The 19,997-nt window shown below is 42.8% G+C and overlaps 1 protein-coding gene across 9 annotated transcripts in view; it reads left to right on the top strand.

Annotated features, from left to right (window-relative positions):
* The window catches only part of LOC137323640 (growth factor receptor-bound protein 14-like), a 248,495-nt gene that overhangs the window by 179,636 nt on the left and 48,862 nt on the right, over positions 1-19,997 (top strand). The window lies entirely within an intron of this gene.

The following is a 19,997-nucleotide window of genomic DNA, read 5'->3' on the forward strand; positions in this document are numbered from 1 at the left end:
TTAGTTATAGTTGTAATCTGTTATGTGGAGACTGGATACCGACAAAACATTACATTCAATGTAATTTTTAACTGTTAGACTGTTAGAACTTCCAAGGAATTTCAGGATCTATTAGCTGGCCATTATATTAAGCTTTAAACTCATACACTTTGAAACTGAAACAAACATTAATATTGTAGTAATAAAGTTATTCAAGTGTTAGGAATAACTTTGCTTCTGTAATACTAAACCTACACAAGTTTTTAATTACTTCTCATCCTTTTCCCTTCATTCTCTTCTCTTTCCAGTTTCATTATTTTAACTCCACTTTTACATTATTTCTCATTTTCTCGTTCAGTTTTTCTGAGTTTTTAAGAAGATCTGTTTTCCTCTACATCTGATGTTCCAATATCCATCTTTGAAGTTCGACCTGTAAAATTTTGACTTCTGGTTGGCTTATTCACAGCTCCAAAAGCTGTTATGAGTTCCAAGAGCTCTTTAGTTAGCTTTTCAAGGCTCTGGAATGTAAATATTTGACATGTTCATGTCAAAAAGGTAACCAGGTCAATTTTTTGATGCAATTTTCAAGCATTACAAAGGGAGTGCTACTGGTTGAAAAGCTGAACTAGATTTACCCTCTTGGCCATTTTATTGTAGAAACAGCACCAAAACCTCACTTCCGCCCACCAGTGTTACACTGCTGAGAACCAGCCTAATTTTCCTTGGTGTAGCTGCGTTAAATATTCAGAGTAACTATTGACAATTCAGCCAACCTGCATTATCGATGACGGCACATTAACTGTTGACACCACAGTTGGCCTTGCAACGTGCTATTGACACCACGTGATTTAGGGTTTGGGGTTAGGATTTAATGGTTAGTGTGGGGCTAGTGGTTAGGGTTAGAAACCGTACATATATATTTTTAATCAGTGACAATTCATTGTCAATAGCAGATTCCATTATTGGCAAAGTGTTGTCAGTGACTGGTGGTGTTGCAGCTGTAAGCCATGCTGTTCTCTACTGACCTGTCCCTTAACTTGGGTTAAGGGATAGGTCTGCAGTGGCAGACATTTAATGAGGTATTTTATAACACTCAGCAAAGATACATTCCAGTATGGAAGAAAGACTCTAGGGGAAGGATGTGCCATTCGTGGCTAACTAAGGAAGTTAAAGATTCTATCAAATTGAAAGAAAAAGCATACAATTCCGAAATCATGTTTGACTAATTTATTAGAGTTCTTTGAGGAAGTAACAAGCAACGTAAATAAAGGGGATCCTCTGGATGTGGTGTACTTGGATTTCCAGAAGGCTTTTGACAAGGTGCCACATCAAAGGCTACTACACAAAATAAGAGCTCATGGTGTAGGGGGTAACATATTAGCATGGATAAAGGACTGGTTAGCTAACAGGAAACAGAGAGTAGGCATAAGTGGGTCATTTTCAGGTTGGCAAAATGTAACGAGTGGAATGCCACAGGGATCAGTGCTTGGGCCTCAACTATTTACAATCTATATCAATGGCTTGGATGAAGGGACCGAATGTACGGTTGCTAAATTTGCTGATGACACAAAGGTAGGTAGGAAAGTAAGTTTGGGCTGAGAAGTGGCAAGTAACATTCGCGCCAGATAAGTGCCAGGCAATGACCATCTCCAACAAGAGAGAGTCTAACCACCTCCCCTTGACATTCAACGGCAGTACCATCGCCGAATCCCCCACCATCAACATCCTGGGGGTCACCATTGACCAGAAACTCAACTGGACCAGCCATATAAATACTGTGGCTACGAGAGCAGGTCAGAGTCTGGGTATTCTGCGGCGAGTGACTCACCTCCTGACTCCCCAAAGCCTTTCCACCATCTACAAGGCACAAGTCAGGAGTGTGATGGAATACTCTCCACTTGCCTGGATGAGTGCAGCTCCAACAACACTCAAGAAGCTCGACACCATCCAAGATAAAGCAGCCCGCTTGATTGGCACCCCATCCACCACCCTAAACATTCACTCCCTTCACCACCGGCGCACTGTGGCTGCAGTGTGCACCATCCACAGGATGCACTGCAGCAACTCGCCAAGGCTTCTTCGACAGCACCTCCCAAACCCGCGACCTCTACCACCTAGAAGGACAAGGGCAGCAGGCGCATGGGAACAACACCACCTGCACGTTCCCCTCCAAGTCGCACACCATCCCGACTTGGAAATATATCGCCGTTCCTTCATTGTCGCTGGGTCAAAATCCTGGAACTCCCTTCCTAACAGCACTGTGGGAGAACCGTCACCACACGGACTGCAGCGGTTCAAGAAGGCGGCTCACCACCACCTTCTCGAGGGCAATTAGGGATGGGCAATAAATGCCGGCCTTGCCAGCGACGCCCACATCCCGTGAACGAATAAAAAAAAAAAAAAAGTTGTGAAGAGGACATAAGGAGTCTGCAAAGGGATATAGATAGGTTAAGTGAGTGGGCAAAAATTTGGTAGATGGAGTATAATGTGGGAAAATGTGAACTTGTCCACTTAGGCAGGAGGAATAGAAAAGCAGTATATTATTTAAATGGAGAGAGATTGTAGAACTCTGAAGTACAGAGGGATCTGGATGTCCTAGTACATGAATCATAAGAAGTTAGTATGCAGGTACAGCAAGTGATTAGGAAGGCAAATGAAATGTTGTCATTTATTGCAAGGGGAATGGAATATAAAAGTAGAGATGTTTTGCTACAGCTGCACAGGGCATTGGTGAGACCACATCTAGAATACTCTGTGTAGTTTTGGTCTCCTTATTTAAGAAAGGACATAATTGCTTTAGAGGCGGTTCAGAGAAGGTTCACTCGACTGATTCCTGGGATGAGGGGATTATCTTATGAGGAAAGGTTGGACAATTTGGGCCTGTATACATTGGAGTTTAGAAGAATGAAAAGTGATCTTATTGAGACATGCAAGATCCTGAGGGGGCTTGAAGGAGTAGATGCTGAGAGGATTTTTCCCCTTGTGGGACAGACCAGAACTATGGGCCACAGTTTAAAAATAAGGGGTCTCCCATTTAAGACGGAGATGAGGAGAAATTTTTTCTCTGAGGGTCGTGAGTCTGTGGAACTCCCTTCCCCAGAGAGCGGTGGAGGCAGGGTCATTGAATATTTTTAAGGCTGAATTAGATAGATTCCTGATTAACAAGGGAGTCAAAGGTTATAGTGGGTAGATGGGAAAGTAGGGTTGAGGTCGCAATCAGATCAGCCATGATCTTATCAAATGGCAGAGCCGGCTCGAGGGGCCGAATGGCCTACTCCTGCTCTTAATTCGCATGTTCATATGTCCCATTTTACTGGTGTTGGTCTCCCAACACCACCAAGTGGGTAGTAAAAAGAAGGAAAATCTAGCCCTTTAATTACAACAGATTAGGCTTTTTAAATCCAAGTCAGAGGTGTAAGGACTGCATGCTAATTCACTGCACCACAAAATCTCCAGGTTTTGATTTTTTTTGAAGTGGTTAACAATTTCCAATCCTCCAAAGAATTAACAGAAAACCTTTCAGAATAATCTACTGAGGTGGCTTAAATTGGAACTTTTTCTATTTTGAGATTGGACTTAATTAGTACAGGAACATCAAAGTTAAGTAATTATTTCAAAAGGAAAGACACTGTAGTAATTTGGGTGTAACAGAAAGAAATCAAGATATTGTTGCCTCAGTCGGATGAAAGCCCAGACCTGGCACAAAAGTCGTCCATGCTGAGTAGAACCCGTGGTGTGCCAAATAGAGCCAGCCAATTGCAGTGCAGAAGATGTTGCATAAATACAGGCTCCAGCATGACCCAAGATTATATCAGTGACTCCCACCACCATTTGGAACAAGATGTTTTTGTTCCAAAACTGCTAATAAGCATAGCTTTGCTGGTTGGCCACATTTCTGAACAAAAACAGATGAACTGCTGTTTATTCTGTGTTCATTGAGCTTTTCTAAATATGACAGTGTATTTGTATGCATTATAAAATCCACAGCTGTTGCTTATAAAAGTTCTAAATATTTGATCACCTCAATATAACACAACACATTATTAGTGCAATAAATATTTACCATGTACAGAGCAAAAAAGTAGTATAATGTTTTTCAAACTCTAACCACTTTTATTGGAACTAGCAAGATGCCCCTTTTGTCCATTTAAGAAATTGTATCAAATTAGTATATTCTGTCGCTAATTTTAAGGATACTGAGATTGCGTGTCATTGGATTTAGCTTGAGTGAGTAACTGGAAAGAGGTTCCCAGTTAAGTTTCTGATGGAGCCAAACTCTGTGGCTTCAGTTTTGTCAGTGTTAAGTTGGAATTTCCTTTGACCCATCCATGAATTCATGTTGGACAGCACAGCAAAAGTCATGAGATCAAAGCTGGTGGCTGGGACTTATGAAAGCTGACCCCACATTTGGTCTTGCAGAGTATAAAAATAATTCATGCATCCAGTGCAAAATCTGCATTTAATCTGAATGCAATAAAAAGTAGTTTCTTTTACAAATTGAACATTGTTGATGGTGAAAAATTGGAACTCATTTATAGAATATTCATTTTATAGCACAGAAGAGAGGGAGCCATTTGGCCCATTGCACCTGTCCCAACCTTCTGAAAAAGCTAATTACTTTGTCCCATTTCCTGCCTTTTCCCCATACCCTACTGAATTTCTGTTTATCTCCTTCCTTTTTATAAGCTTTTATAGATCCTGCTTCCACCTGCTTCTGGTAGGGCATTCCATGTCCAGTCAGCCCTCTGCATAAAAAAAGTATTCTCCTTCCCCCTCCCTTATCTGAATGGTGATAGATTGGGAAAAAGGGAAGTGTAACGAGACCTGGGTGTCCTTGTACACCAGTCGCTGAAAGCGAGCATTCAGGTGCAGCAAGCAGTTAGGAAGGCGAATGGTATGTTGGCCTTCATTGCAAGAGGATTTGAGTACAGGAGCAGGGATATCTTACTGCATTTGTACAGGGCCTTGGTGAGACCACATTTGGAGTATTGTGTGCAGTTTTGGTTTCCTTATCTGAGGAAGGATGTCCTTGCCATAGAGGGAGTGCAACAAAAGTTCAGCAGACTGATTCCTGGGATGGCAGGACTGACGTATGAGGAGAGATTGGGTCGACTAGGCCTATATTCACTAGAGTTTAGAAGAATGAGAGGTGATCTCATCGAAACAAATAAAATTCTAACAGGACTAGACAGACTAGAAGCAGGGAGGATGTTCCCGATGGCTGGTGAGTCCAGAACCAGGGGTCACAGTCTCAGTATATGGGGTATGCCATTTAGAACCGAGATGAGGAGAAATTTCTTCACTCAGAGGGTGGTGAACCTGTGGAATTCTCTACCACAGAAGGCAGTGGAGGCCAAGTCATTAGATGTATTCAAGAAGGAGATAGATATATTTCTTAATGCTAAAGGGATCAAGGGATATGGGGAAAAAGCGGGAACAGGGTACTGAGTTAGACTATCAGCCATGATCATTTTGAATGGCAGAGCAGGCCCGAAGTGGCCTACTCTTGCTCCTATTTTCTATGTTTCATTCTTTTGATGATATTAAATTTATACCCAATAGTTACTGACTCACTGGCTAGTGGAAATAATATTAAAAATATATTTTTTAAAGAGGTAGCTGACCTGTCAGACCAAACTATCTCCCTTTACATTCCTTATTCCCTCATTCACGTCAATGGATAATGCTGTGTTGCTACATATGCCTGTGATTTATCTGTGTCTTACTGAGAACTTTGAGTTTAATATTTTGAAGGGGAATATTGTGAAAAGTTATGTATTGGATAAGGCAGGACTATTTATAAGACTGTTGACTTGACGTTCGTGCCAAGAGATGATGATGATGTATAGTGTTTTGATACTGACCCAAGTAGAAAATTTATGACTTGGAGTACAGTGAGGTTATGTATATTGTGTTCTCCATTATTGCCAATTGCTTGGTTAGGTGACCTCACAACTTTACCAGTGGGGATTGAATGATTAAATACCAGGGATCACAATTCCCCATTAGACCACTGTTGATGCTAGTGGCTAGCATCGGTTAAATCTCTGAGAATGAGCAGTATTCAAAGCAATGGTCTACTCGTGATTCTGATACCTACCCACCTCTTAAATCTCTGGAGGATTAGATGTATATTGGGTAAAATGCTGAAGAATGCTTACCCTTGTATAGTGCTTTTAAGGTTGTGGAACATCCCAAGGCACTTCACAAGAAAAGTATGAGTTCATGAGTAGCTTGCCTCAGTTTCACAAGATTAGGTGACCTCTTTTACTCTGTGCTTTCAAATGAGGCAACGTCTGTCGATGTGAAGAACTAGTTATGCTCGCTAAGGGAGATCCATTAATTCCGAATGTGATCCAACTGGATGAGCCATAAAACTACTAAGGTACAGTGTCAACATGCTGTTGTACTTGTTACCTTCTGATCAATTGATAGTTCTTCACATTTGATTAAGAAATAACTGCCAGAAATTCTTTAGAAAGAAGTTTATATCTCACCTACCTTCACTTTACTATCCTGTTGATTTGTGACGACAGCTGAATCAACTGAGACGATGCTTTCCTCAATTTGGCCACAATAGTGACTGAAATATGTATCTTTTAAGCAAGATCTCTGGCTATCATAAATTACAGGATATTAGAACTCAAACAGAAACCAACTTGGAACCATCTTGTGTGTAGAGAAATTACTACACAGCAGATGGAAGGGCCAGCAAAGTGAGATTTTTTTCAAATTGAGACAAGAGGAACAATCTGTGACTCTGCTCAATAAATATGTTGTGGAGATGCCGGTGATGGACTGGGGTTGACAATTGTAAACAATTTTACAACACCAAGTTATAGTCCAACAAATTTATTTTAAATTCCACAAGCTTTCGGAGGCTTCCTCCTTCCTCAGGTGAACGGTGTGGGCCACACCGTTCACCTGAGGAAGGAGGAAGCCTCCGAAAGCTTGTGGAATTTAAAATAAATTTGTTGGACTATAACTTGGTGTTGTAAAATTGTTTACAGTAAATATGTGGCAACCAAAAGTTTTTCTAGTAGCTGTAAAGGCGGGGCAAAAATCTGCAAAGAATATTTAACTTCTTAACAAAATTTCATGTCTCTGCATCAATTCATATTGATTGGAAAAATGGTGGTTCTTTGTCTTATTCATTAAATAACTCCACGTCTCCTTTGTCATAATGATAGGGCTAGGGGACTCTAAGGGAATCAAGGGATATGGGGTTCGGGCAGGAAAGTGGAGTTGAGGTAGAAGATCAGCCATGATCTTATTGAATGCCGGAGCAGGCTCGAGGAGCCATATGGCCTACTCCTGCTACTATTTCTTATGTTCTTATAGAGTAAGAATATTCTTTAGATATTTAGATTACTATGTGAAGCTTTAATTTTTCTGATACTTACTGATTTATCTTTTTCCCCGAATCCAGTATTGGCATATTGGCAATTATTTTCTCAATGAAAAAAATCCAACTCACCGAAGTACATTGTTTTAATTTCTAAGTTATTCATCATTTGAGCTTGAGGATGTCACCTATTTAAAATTCATGATCCATTTTAGTTGTTTCCTCCCAGCTTTATCCCCACTTCTCTTGCAACTGCAACTGCTTTCAACCCAGATTCCATGTTGCTCACATCTTTGAAACTGTCTTGGTGAAAGTCAAGAATAATATCCTCTATGACTGTGGTGCATTTATTGCTCCTTTTCCTCCTTTCCACAGTGTTCAAGGTCAATCGCCTTCCTCTAATATCTTTCTCCCATGGTGCAGCTCTCTGGAACTATCCTTGCTTGGTTCCATTCTTGCGTATTTCAACTGAGCCAGCACATCTTCAGCAGCGGCTTCTCTTCCTCTTGTCCCTGCACACCTCCTCTGGAGTTTTCCTCATCTACATGCTGCCCCTCAGTATCATCATAGATAATCACGAGGTGAGCTTCCATATGTCTCTTCCCTTAGCCTCATGACTGCCTCTGTACTGCCAGAGTACGTGTTTGACAATTAGCTGTGGATATGGCAGAGTTTCCTCCAGTCTCAGTGTCCTGTTTGACCCACAGCTGAGCTTTAAACCCTATATCTCATCCATAACAAATATACCTGGCTTCCACATTTGCAACATGGCCTACCTCTGCCTTACCATACTTTTTTGCCTCTGGACTCACTTTCTCCAGTGCCCCCATTGTTAACTTCCATTGTTAATTTCCACCTTCCATAATCTTCAACATGTCCAGCACACTGCCACCTGTTTCATGTCTCCACACTAAGTCCTGTTCACTTTTCATCCCTGGTCTTGTTGACATGCATTGGATCCTGATCCCTCAATGTTATCTAATAAACTGCCCTGTAAATGGAAGCAGTTGATAAAGCTAAAGCAGTTGTTTGGGAGAAGGATATCTCTCACTTTGTGCTATACCCACTTGTCTTGCACACTTACCATGAAATTCCAGTGCTATCATTAGCCAACCTTGGTGAGGAGGATTTAGAGACTGCCTCTGAAAATAACATATCCAAAAATAGCCAGGCATCTCCAATACAAAACATTTACTGAGCATGACTGAAATGAGTACGAGGTGTATTGGCTTTTTTCAATTTTCTCCTCTCGTCTGCTGAAGGACTGCGCCTGTTGCTGGGGTATAGTTCCATGGACAGCAATTGTCTTCTGGTAACTTACAAAGTGGCCATTATTCGTTTGTTAACCATGACAATGAGTGTCAGTGAATGATTTCATTGTGGAGGACATCATAGCCTAGCCCAATGTGTTGAATATAGGAACAGGGGTAGGCCTTTCAGCCCCTCGAGCCTGCTCCGCCATTTGATAAGATCATGGCTGATCTGTGATCTAACTCCATATACCTGCCTTTGGCCCATATCCCTTAATACCTTTGGTTGCCAAAAAGCTATCTATCTCACATTTAAATTTAGCAATTGAGCTAGTATCAGTTGCTGTTTGCAGAAGAGAGTTCCAAACTTCTCCCACCCTTTGTGTGTAGAAATGTTTTCTAATCTCACTCCTGAAAGATCTGGCTCTAATTTTTAGACTGTGCCTCCTACTCCTAGAATTCCCAACCAGTGGAAATAGTTTCTCTCTATCCACCCTATCCGTTCCCCTTAATATCTTATAAACTTTGATCAGATCACCCCTTTACCTTCTAAACTCCAGAGAATACAACCCCAATTTGTGTAATCTCTCCTCGTAACTTAACCCTTGCAGTCCGGGTATCATTCTAGTAAACCTACGCTGCACTCCCTCCAAGGCCAATATTTCCTTCCGAAGGTGCGGTGCCCAGAACTGCTCACAGTACTCCAGGTGCAGTCTGACCAGGGTTTTGTATAGCTGCAGTATAACTTCTGCCCCCTTGTACTCTGGTCCTCTGGATATAAAGGCCAGCATTCCATTAGCCTTATTGATTATTTTCTGCACCTGTTCATGACACTGTAATGATCTATGCACCTGAACCCCTAAGTCCCTTTGGACATCCACTGTTTTTAACTTTTTACCATTTAGAAAGTACCCTGTTCTATCCTTTTTTGATCCAAAGTGGATGACCTCACATTTGTTTACATTGAATTCCATTTGCCACAGTTTTGCCCATTCACCTAATCTATCAATATCCCTTTGTAATGTTATGTTTTCATCTACACTCTTACAATGCCACCAATCTTTGTGTCATCGGCAAACTTAGATATGAGACTTTCTATGCCTTCATCTCAGTCATTAATAAATATTGTGAATAATTGAGGCCCCAAGACAGATCCCTGTAGGGTTCCACTAGTCACATCCTGCCAATGTGAGTACCTACCCATTATCCCTACTCTCTGTCGCCTTTCGCTCAGCCAACTTCCTAACCAAGTCCGTACTTTTCCCTCGATTCCATGGGTTTCTGTCTTAGCTAACAGTCTCTTATGTGGGACTTTATCAAATGCCTTCTGGAAGTCCATATAAATAACATCCATTGACATTCCCCTGCCCACTACTTTAGAAACATAGAAAATAGGAGCAAGAGTAGGCCATTCGGCCCTTCGGGCCTGCTCCGCCATTCAAAATGATCATGGCTGATCGTCTAACTCAGCACCTTGTTCCCGCTTTTTCCCCATATCCCTTGATCCCTTTAGCATTAAGAAATATATCTATCTCCTTCTTGAATACTTCTAATGACTTGGCCTCCACTGCCTTCTGTGGTAGAGAATTCCACAGGTTCACCACCCTCTGAGTGAGTGAAGAAATTTCTCCTCATCTTGGTTCTAAATGGCATACCCCGTATCCTGAGACTGTGACCCCTGGTTCTGGACTCACCAGCCTTCGGGAACATCCTCCCTGCATCTAGTCTGTCTAGAATTTTATATGTTTCGATGAGATCACCTCTCATTCTTCTAAACTCTAGTGAATATAGGCCTAGCCGACCCAATCTCTCCTCATACGTCAGTCCTGCCATCCCAGGAATCAGTCTGCTGAACCTTCGTTGCACTCCCTCCATGGCAAGGACATCCTTCCTCAGATAAGGAGACCAAAACTGCACACAATACTCCAGATGTGGTCCCACCAAGGCCCTGTACAACTGCAGTAAGACATCCCTGTTCCTGTACTCAAATCCTCATGCAATGAACGCCAACATACCATTCGCCTTCCTAACTGCCTGCTGCACCTGAATGCTCGCTTTCAGCGAATGGTGTACAAGGACATCCAGGTCTTGTTGCACTTCCCCTTTTCCCAATCTATCACCATTCAGATAATCTGTCTTTCTGTTTTTACAACCAAAGTGGATAACCTGACGTTTATCCACATTATATTGCATCTGCCATGTTCTTGCCCACTCAACCCACTTGTCTAAATCACATTGGAGCCTCTTTGCATCCTCCTCACAGCTCACATTCCACCCCAGCTTTATGTCATGTGCAAACTTGGAAATGTTACATTCTGTTCCCTCATCCAAATCATTGATATATATTGTGAATAGCTGGGGCCCAAGCACTGATCCCTGTGGTACCCCACTAGTCACTGCCTGCCACCTGGAAAAAGACCCATTTATTCCTACTCTCTGTTTCCTGTCTGTCAACCAATTCTCAATCCATGCCAGTATATTCCCCCCAATCCCATGTGCTTTAATTTTGCACACTAACCTCTTGTGTGGGACCTTATCAAAAGCCTTCTGAAAATCCAAATACATCGCATTCACTGGTGCTCCCCTATCTATTCTACTAGTTACCTCCTCAAAAAACTCCAGTAGATTTGTTAAGCATGATTTCCCATGCTGACTTTGTCCAATTCCGTTAATGCCTTCCAAGTGTTCTGTTATCACATCATTTATAATAGACTCGAGCATTTTCCCCACTACTGATGTTAGGCTAACTGGTCTGTAATTCCCTGTTTTTTCTCTCCCTTTTTTAAATCGTGGAGTTACATTTGCCACCCTCCAATCTGTAGGAACTGTTCCAGAGTCAGTAGAATTTTGGAAGATGACCACCAGTGCATCCATTACTTCCAGGGCCACTTTCTTTAGCACTCTGGGATGTAGATTATCAGGCTGTTCAAAAAATTCAATCAGGTTTGTCAGGCATGATTTACCTTTCACAAATCCATGCTGGCTCTCGCTGATTAACTGAAAATTCTCAAGGTGTTCAGTCACCCTATCCTTAATTATAGACTCCAGCATTTTCCCCACAACAGATTTTAGGAAGAGAGAGCCACATATCCAAGTTTGTTGACCACACCAAGTTAGGTGGCACTTTAAAATGTAGATGGGAGCAGAAAGTTACAAAGGGACTTTGATAGATTGTGAATGGGCAAAACCATAGCAGATGGTATTCAATGTGGGGAAGTGGGACGTCACCCACTTTGGACCGAAGAAAAATAGATCAGGGTGTTTTCTAAATGTTGAGAAGCTGGGAACTGTGGAGGAGCAGAGAGATTTAGGGGTCAAAAAACAGAAATCACTAAAAGCTGATGGCAAGTACAAAAAATAATTAAAAGGGGCTTTTATCTCAAGAGGGCAGGAATACAAAGGGGCTGAAATGATCTTAGTTATAGAAAGCTCTGGTTAGACCCCGTTTAGGGCACTGCGTTCAGTTCTGGGCACTGCACCTGAGGAAGGATATATTGTCCTTGGAGAGGGTGCAACGCAGATTCATAGAATGATACTGAGGCTAAAAGGGTTAAATTATGAGGAATGGTTGCGTAGACTAGGCTTGTATTCCCTGGAGTATAGAAGATTAAGGGGTGATCTAGTTGAGCTGTTTAAAATGACAGGGTAGATAAAGAGAAACTGTCAATTCCTATTTCCTCTGGTGGGGAAGATCAGAACAAGGGGGCATAAACTTAAAGTTAGAGCTGGGCCATTCAGGCGTGATGTCAGGAAGCACTTCTTTACACAAAGGCTCGTGGATATCTGGAAGTCTCACTCCCAAAAAGCAGTTGAGGCTAGATCAATTGAAAATTTCAAAACTGAGATTGATAGATTTTTGTTAGGCAGGGATATCGAGGGTTACGGAACCAAGGTGGGTATATGGAGTTAAGCTACAGATCAGCATTGAACTATTGAATGGCGGAACAGGCTTGAGGGGCTGAATGGCCTACTCCTGTTCCTATGTTCCTATTCAACCTTCACACATGTATGCTGGATAGGGATTAGGGGTTTGAAATCTGCCCCAGTTTTCCCTTTCCTTAATTCAAGAGTGCAGTGGTACATTGTTACACTCAACCATTGCCCCAGCTGAGATAAACTAACTTAACATGGGTGGATGATCATACCAGGAACATTCTTGATCTATATAGCTCAAAGGTGGTATCTTTATTTCGAAACCATCAGCAGACCCTTGCCATAAATAATTTTAATTTTTCATTCTTTACACCTTAATATTTTTAATGTGGATAATATCCTTGTGAATCTCACTTCATTAACTTTTTAGTATATGCAAATTCTGTTTAATTTGGCAGGGCAAGAGTTAATCTCATCAGGTTTTATTGTACTAGCTTGGCTTGACATGCCATTTAATATTGTTAGAATGAAGGTTTGTGAGAGATTTTGAAGTTGGAGCTAAATTTAAAATCTGGATCACTGCACCTGCTTTACAAAGTGTAAAACTGATGCACAACTTTTCACTACTTTTATAAAAAAAACCATTTTGTAGCCTATCCTTCTCAACCTACGCAAAGCTCATAAATTAAGTGGTCGTCACAAACTTGGGTTTCTTGCCAGAAAATTCAAGCTTTAGCACAAAGAAAGCAATTGTTACTTAACTCTGTTCTTCCATTAAAAGGCATATGTCAAATGAACAGTTTATGGAACTATAGATTTTATCATAGAAGCTTGAGAGCATCAACAAAAAAGGAATGTGTACCAACTGGAAACCCCGGAAGTGCTGGATATTCTATTTTAATCCTCAGCGAAAATAGAATGCACAGTCTGGTTTTCAGCTAAGGCTGTATAAATAGCCAAGTGATTCTGAATCACACAGATGATGACATTTCAATTAATCAAACCTGTTGCAATTTTGATATTCACATCAGGAACCATGCTGTGAAAGATTTTGAATAACATTATTTCACAAAGTTCAATATAAAGATTTTGACATAACTGCTTTTTTGAATTGAAACTGTTCCAGAAACACCACTCTACACGTGCAGAGCAAACCAATAATAAAGCTGCTGTGTAAATTTCAATCTATTTATTTATCAAAATTTGCATTTACTTTTTAAACCACAAAATTGAGATGCAGTTTCAAATAATTCTAGTTGAGTTTGGAATTATTTTATTTTGAGAAATGTAAGGAACAAAAATGTGAAGCCATAATAATGGGTGACTTTATTCATCCAAAGATGATAGACTAGGGTAAAAATACTCACAAGTGACAAAGAACTTGATAGGTTTCTAAAATGTGTCCAATACTACTTTCTAGATCAGTGTGTTTTTATTCCAGCAAAGAAGTTACAGCTGGGTCTAGTTCTAGGAAATGAAGAGAGGCAAGTAAATAATGTAAGGAGGGAGGAGCAGCTAGGAAACAGCAGCCATAACATAATTAGCTTTGATATATAAACTAAAAAGGAGGAGGAATAATCGAAGATAAAGGCTACTTCCTGGGGGGAAAAAAAACAATTTCAATGGGTTTAAAAACCAGGCCAGAAAAATTGGCGCATAAGACTGTGGACAAACAGTAAGGCCCAAAATTTTCTGTATTGCAATTGGCAGAAATTAGGCAGAAATTTACCCCAGTTTCTATGTGATCTTGCTGAAGAGAACTTACAGACAAATTTACTGAGAATCACATTAGCATACATCTGAACGCAAAAATCAGCGTAAAACAAGCAGAAATCAGTGTAAACAATCAGGGCCCGAGGAAAGGGCGAAACATATGCCACCTTCCTCCTTTTAATTTTCATAACATTTTCATAAGATAAAGAAGGACTTGAAGTTTCATACCATCATTTATGCACTTTAAGCATAGCATGTTTCAGAAAATGCAATTGTGGAAGCTTTTCTCTTTTTAATGTAACAGATTCTGATGCCACAAAAAAAATTTCATAGATATAGAAAATACAATGCAGGTCTCAGGAAGGAGAAATATAAAAACGCCACAGAAATGGTCACTTCGGTTCCTGCTGTGCCTGAACTTTTGGGCATAGGTTTGTACCTGTTCAGAATGGCATCAATGCAGGAAACCCATGTTCATTAGTCTTTTGCGTGGGGTGGTGGGGGGGGTGGAGCCGGTGTGGAGCTATCTTAAAGAGCCATGTGAGATTTTGACGGACAAAACTCTGGAGCACGCAAATGATCAAGAAAATTCAAGCTTAGTGTTATTTCAGTGTAAAACCAGTGAAAATCAGTTACGGTACGGTAGCATAGTGGTTATGTTACTGGGCTAGTAATCCAGAGGCCTGGACTAAAATCCAGAGTCATGAGTTCAAATCCGGCCACGGCAGCTGGCGAATTTAAATTCAATTAATTAATTAAATTAAATTAATTAAATAAAAAATCTGGAATTAAAATACTAGTATCAGTAATGATGGCCATGAAACTACCGGATTGTCGTAAAAACCCATCTGGTTCACTAATGTCCTTTAGGGAAGGAAGCCTGCCGCCCTTACCCGGTCTGGCCTATATGTGACTCCAGACCCACAGCAATGTGGTTGATTCTTAATTGCCCTCTGAAATGGCCTAGCAAGCCACTCAGTTGTAAAATCTCGCTACGAAAAGTCATAATAAGAATAAAACCGGACGGACCACCCGGCATCGGACCACTAGGCACCGGACACGACAACGGCAAAACACCAAGCCCAGTCGACCCTGCAAGGTCCTCCTTACTAACATCTGGGGACTTGTGCCAAAATTGGGAGAGCTGTCCCACAGACTAGTCAAGCAACAGCCTGACATAGCCATACTCACAGAATCATATCTTTCAGCCAACGTCCCAGACGCTTCCATCACCATCCCTGGGTATGTCCTGTCCCACCGGCAGGACAGACCCACCAGAGGTGGCGGTACAGTGATATACAGTCAGGAGGGAGTGGCCCTGGGAGTCCTCAACATTGACTCTGGACCCCATGAAATCTCATGGCATCGGGTCAAACATGGGCAAGGAAACCTCCTGCTGATTACCACCTACCGTCCTCCCTCAGCTGATGAATCAGTCCTCCTCCATGTTGAGCACCACTTGGAGAAGCACTGAGGGTAGCAAGGGCACAAAATGTACTCTGGGTGGGGGACTTCAATGTCCATCACCAAGAGTGGCTCGGTAGCACCACTACTGACCGAGCTGGCCGAGTCCTGAAGGACATAGCTGCTAGACTGGGCCTGCGGCAGGTGGTGAGCGAACCAACACGAGGGAAAAACTTACTTGACCTCGTCCTCACCAATCTACCTGTCGCAAATGCATCTGTCCATGACAGTATTGGTAGGAGTGACCACCGCACAGTCCTCGTGGAGATGAAGTCCCGTCTTCGCACTGAGGACACCATCCAACGTGTCGTGTGGCACTACCACCGTGCTAAATGGGATAGATTCAGAACAGATCTAGCAGCACAAAACTGGGCATCCATGAGGCGCTGTGGGCCATCAGCAGCAGCAGAATTGTATTCCAGCACAATCTGTAACCTCATGGCCCGGCATATTCCTCACTCTACCATTACCTACAAGCCAGGGGATCAACCCTGGTTCAATGAGGAGTGTAGAAGAGCATGCCAGGAGCAGCACCAGGCATACCTAAAAATGAGGTGCCAACCTGGTGAAGCTACAACTCAGGACTACATGCATGCTAAACAGCGGAAGCAACATGCTATAGACAGAGCTAAGCGATTCCACAACCAACGGATCAGATCAAAGCTCTGCAGTCCTGCCACATCCAGTCATGAATGGTGGTGGACAATTAAACAACTAACGGGAGGAGGAGGCTCTGCAAACATCCCCATTCTCAATGATGGCGGAGTCCAGCACGTGAGTGCAAAAGACAAGGTTGAAGCGTTTGCAACCATCTTCAGCCAGAAGTGCCGAGTGGATGATCCATCTCAGCCTCCTCCCGATATCCCCACCATCACGGAAGCCAGTCTTCGGCCAATTCGATTCACTCCATGTGATATCAAGAAACGGCTGAGTGCACTGGATACAGCAAAGGCTATGGGCCCCGACAACATCCCAGCTGTAGTGCTGAAGTCTTGTGCTCCAGAACTAGCTGCGCCTCTAGCCACGCTGTTCCAGTACAGCTACAACACTGGCATCTACCCGACAATGTGGAAAATTGCCCAGGTATGTCCTGTCCACAAAAAGCAGAACAAATCCAATCCGGCCAATTACCGCCCCATCAGTCTACTCTCAATCATCAGCAAAGTGATGGAAGGTGTCATCGACAGTGCTATCAAGCGGCACTTACTCACCAATAACCTGCTCACCGATGCTCAGTTTGGGTTCCGCCAGGACCACTCGGCTCCAGACCTCATTACAGCCTTGGTCCAAACATGGACAAAAGAGCTGAATTCCAGAGGTGAGGTGAGAGTGACTGCCCTTGACATCAAGGCAGCATTTGACCGAGTGTGGCACCAAGGAGCCCAAGTAAAATTGAAGTCAATGGGAATCGGGGAAAACTCTCCAGTGGCTGGAGTCATACCTCGCACAAAGGAAGATGGCAGTGGTTGTTGGAGGCCAATCATCTCAGCCCCAGGGCATTGCTGCAGGAGTTCCTCAGGGCAGTGTCCTAGGCCCAACCATCTTCAGCTGCTTCATCAATGACCTTCCCTCCATCATAAGGTCAGAAATGGGGATGTTCGCTGATGACTGCACAGTGTTCAGTTCCATTCGCAACCCCTCAGATAATGAAGCAGTCCAAGCCTGCATGCAGCAAGACCTGGATAACATCCAGGCTTGGGCTCATAAGTGGCAAGTAACATTCGCGCCAGATAAGTGCCAGGCAATGACCATCTCCAACAGTAGAGAGTCTAACCACCTCCCCTTGACATTCAACGGCATTACCATCGCCGAATCCCCCACCATCAACATCCTGGGGGTCACCATTGACCAGAAACTTAACTGGACCATCCATATAAATACTGTGGCTACGAGAGCAGGTCAGAGGCTGGGTATTCTGCGGCGAGTGACTCACCTCCTGACTCCCCAAAGCCTTTCCACCATCTACAAGGCACAAGTCAGGAGTGTGATGGAATACTCTCCACTTGCCTGGATGAGTGCAGCTCCAACAACACTCAAGAAGCTCGACACCATCCAAGATAAAGCAGCCCGCTTGATTGGCACCCCATCCACCACCCTAAACATTCACTCTCTTCACCACTGGCGCACTGTGGCTGCAGTGTGCACCATTCACAGGATGCACTGCAGCAACTCGCCAAGGCATCTTCGACAGCACCTCCCAAACCCGCGACCTCTACCACCTAGAAGGACAAGAGCAGCAGGCGCATGGGAACAACACCACCTGCACGTTCCCCTCCAAGTCACACACCATCCCGACTTGGAAATATATCGCCGTTCCTTCATTGTCGCTGGGTCAAAATCCTGGAACTCCCTTCCTAACAGCACTGTGGGAGAACCGTCACCACACGGACTGCAGCGGTTCAAGAAGGCGGCTCACCACCAACTTCTCAAGGGCAATTAGGGATGGGCAATAAATGCCGGCCTTGCCAGCGACGCCCACATCCCCTGAACGAATAAAAAAAAAAATGTTAAAAAATTTCTCCTGGAAAAATATGTGCACCATAGTTATGCTGAAATGTTCCAGGAAATTCCAGGTCTCTGAAACTTTCAAACAGAAGATACTGAGAGTACACACTAAACCTATTCCCAGAAGAAGAAATGGGAATGCTTCATGGGATATCCCTGATCACCAATCGAATATCCCAATAAATGGTTCTGAATCATCAAGGTCAATATGCTGGATTATCACATGATAAAAGTATTATGACATCTTCCTGGGTAGGGGGCATTAATATGCAGGATAAGATGATTGGCATTGCACAGTAGCTGGATATTTAGTGAATGCAATAGGGATTTGGGTGTAACATGTGTTCCGTCAATTGCTCCTTGCATCAATGGACATTCAGCCAATCTATAGAATTGGATTGCTTGCTCTCAAGAAAGCTGACTTAGGTTTGTATAGCACATTTCACGACCACAGGACATCCCATTGTGTTTTATAAACAATGAAATATTTTATTTGCAGTGTAGTCACTGTTGTAATATAGGAAACATGGCAACCAAATAGCGCACAGAAAGGTCCCACAAATAACAATGATACAATGACCAGATAATCTGTTTTAATGATAATGGTTGAGGGATAAATATTGGCCAGGACACTGGGGAAAACTCCCCTGCTCCTCTTCAAATAATGCCATGGAATCTTTACGTCCACCTGAGAGGGCAGACGGGACCTCGGTTTAACGTCTCATCTGAAAGACAGCATCTCCGATAGCGCAGCACCCACTCCGTACTGCTCTGAAGTGTCAGCTGAGATTGAGCTTAAGTCTTTGCAGTGGGACTTGACCCCACAACCTTCCGACTCAGGTGAGAGTGTTACCACTGAGCCACAGCTGACATCTATTACCTTTCAACGGGTGAGAGATTGAATACTTTTTATTGAACGAAGAATAGTGTTATCAATAAATGAATATCATACATGAGGTTTTAATAAATACCCACACACTTAGTCTGACTATGTCCCTTTTGTAACTGCCTGCTTCTATGTGCACAACTTGCTATGCCTCCTAACTTAGTGTCATCTGCAAACTTGGATATCGAACTCTCTATTCATTCATCCAAGTCATTGATATAAATGGTGAAACCCCAGTACAGATCCCTGGAGATTACCATTTGTCAGATCCTGCCAATCAGTGTACATTCCGTTTATCCCTACTCTCTGTTTCCTATCTCCTAACCAATTACCAACACAACAGAAGTGCAAGGAGCTCATGGACTTCTTTGGTCACGAAGATTGAGGCTGCCTCTGCTGAAGAATAAATAAAGGCTATGAAATTCCTTAGAGCTGCTCCCACTCCGTCGGCATTACTTCACCGGAAATGTGGTGTCATCAGTGGAAGGCCTGATCAATTTTGGTGATTGGGCCTCAATATAATAAAATTGGCGAACTACCAGTGCTAAACGAACTCTGACTAGCAGTTTGCCGATCGGGGACGCAGGAAATCTGTTGGCTCCTCCATGAGCTGAGCTGGGGAAGAATCTTTGTGGCGGGGGGGTGGGTGTTATGGGCACATAACTTTTAAGCTTGTCGATTTAAGGACCGCTGATTTGGCCACTGCACATTCAGGTGGCGAGTCAGTGGTACTATATTTTTTTAAAGTGTCATCTCGCTACTGCCCTGTTCATGCTGAAAAATGGGGCAGTAGTGAGATGAAAATTGTGCCCCCCCCCCACCAATGTGTAATATTCTTACTTACTCGGTCCTGTGATTACGGTTCAGTAAATTTGCTGTATTGCAGTGATGAACAAACTGCTGTCACATTGATGCAACAATGAGACCATGGTGAAGATAAGATCCTGTGCTACTTATGAGAGACATTGTCGGAGATCGTCTA

Source organism: Heptranchias perlo, chromosome 7, assembly GCF_035084215.1.
Source record: "Heptranchias perlo isolate sHepPer1 chromosome 7, sHepPer1.hap1, whole genome shotgun sequence".
NCBI lineage: Eukaryota > Metazoa > Chordata > Chondrichthyes > Hexanchiformes > Hexanchidae > Heptranchias > Heptranchias perlo.